The sequence below is a fragment of the Gossypium hirsutum genome, chromosome A13, assembly GCF_007990345.1.
Source record: "Gossypium hirsutum isolate 1008001.06 chromosome A13, Gossypium_hirsutum_v2.1, whole genome shotgun sequence".
In the NCBI taxonomy this organism is placed as follows: Eukaryota; Viridiplantae; Streptophyta; class Magnoliopsida; order Malvales; family Malvaceae; genus Gossypium; species Gossypium hirsutum.
Genome location: NC_053436.1, coordinates 45,715,283 through 45,716,613, shown reverse-complemented (window position 1 = coordinate 45,716,613; position 1,331 = coordinate 45,715,283). Strand labels below are relative to the sequence as shown.

Below are 1,331 nucleotides of genomic sequence, written 5' to 3'. Positions count from 1 at the left end.
CCGAGGAGATGGCTGAAAATCAAAATAATCAGCTTCCTCCTGTGGTTTCTACAGATCTAATAAATCAGAATCCTGTTCCTCGTACTATGTATGATTATGCTAAACCTTCTTTAACAGGAGCCGAATTGAGTGTAGTTAGACCTACTATTGCTACAAATAATTTTGAACTGAACCTAACACAATTCAAATGATATAACAGTTTGTTCAATTTGATGGTTTGCAGGATGAGGATCCAAATACTCATTTGGTGAATTCTCTGGAGTTTTGCGACACATTTAAGATCATTGGCATTTCTGATGATTCCATTCGCCTTCGGTTATTTCCCTTTTCATTTAGGAATAATGCTAAACAGTGGTTGAACTCATTACCACGAGGGTCAATCACTACTTGGGAACAAATGACTGAAAGGTTTTTACTTAAATATTTTCTGCCGGATAAAACGGCTAAGTTGAGGAATGATGTCTCTTTTTTTGTACAGATGGATCTAGAAACACTCTATGATGCATGGGAGAGATACAAGGACCTATTACGAAGGTGCCCTCACCATGGGTTACCTTTATGGTTACAGGTTCAGACTTTTTATAACGGTGTGAACCCCTCAACTAGACAACTCATTGACGCAGCCCCCGGTGGAACTTTAAACAACAGAACACCTGAAGGGGCTTATGAATTTATTGAAGAGATGTCACTGAATAACTATCAGTGGCAAGTTATGAGAACAAAGCCAACAAAAGCAGCCGGTGTTTTCAACCTCGACACGGTTACTCTGCTATCTAACTAGGTAGAACTGTTAAATAAAAAGATTGACGGTTTGTATGGTTCTACACAGGTACATCCAGTGATGAGGTGCGACTCTAATGGAGGAGGAGTACACACAAAATATCAATCCTTCAACCTTAGCACCGAGGAAGAACAAGTTCAATATATGGGTAATAATAATTCTAGATCTCAAAATAACCCATATAGTAACACTTATAATACAGGTTGGAGGAACCATCCCAATTTCTCATGGGGTGGTCAAGGAAATCAAAGGCCACAACATCCCCCAAGTTTTCAACAACCACCTTACCAGCAGGAAAAGAAGCCGAACCTTGAGGAGATACTAACGAAATTTATCTCAGTGTCAGAGACTCGTTTTCAGAATACCAAGACAGCACTTAAGAATCAACAAGCATTGATTTAGGGGCTCGAAACCCAGATAGGCCACCTCGACAAACTAGTTTCTAAATGACCACAAGGTAGCTTGCCGAGTAATACTGAATCGAACCCAATGGAACAACTCAATACGATTACCGTTCGAGATAAGGAAAGGTTAGTTGAACCTAAACCAA

The 1,331-nt window shown here is 39.7% G+C and overlaps 1 non-coding gene across 1 annotated transcript; it reads right to left on the bottom strand.

The window, feature by feature from the left end:
* Positions 1 to 445: 445 nt before the first annotated feature.
* On the bottom strand, positions 446 to 552 carry LOC121213074 (small nucleolar RNA R71). The gene has a single exon (XR_005908443.1). It is a non-coding gene; the product is annotated as a small nucleolar RNA R71 (small nucleolar RNA).
* Between the last annotated feature and the right edge of the window lie 779 nt (positions 553 to 1,331).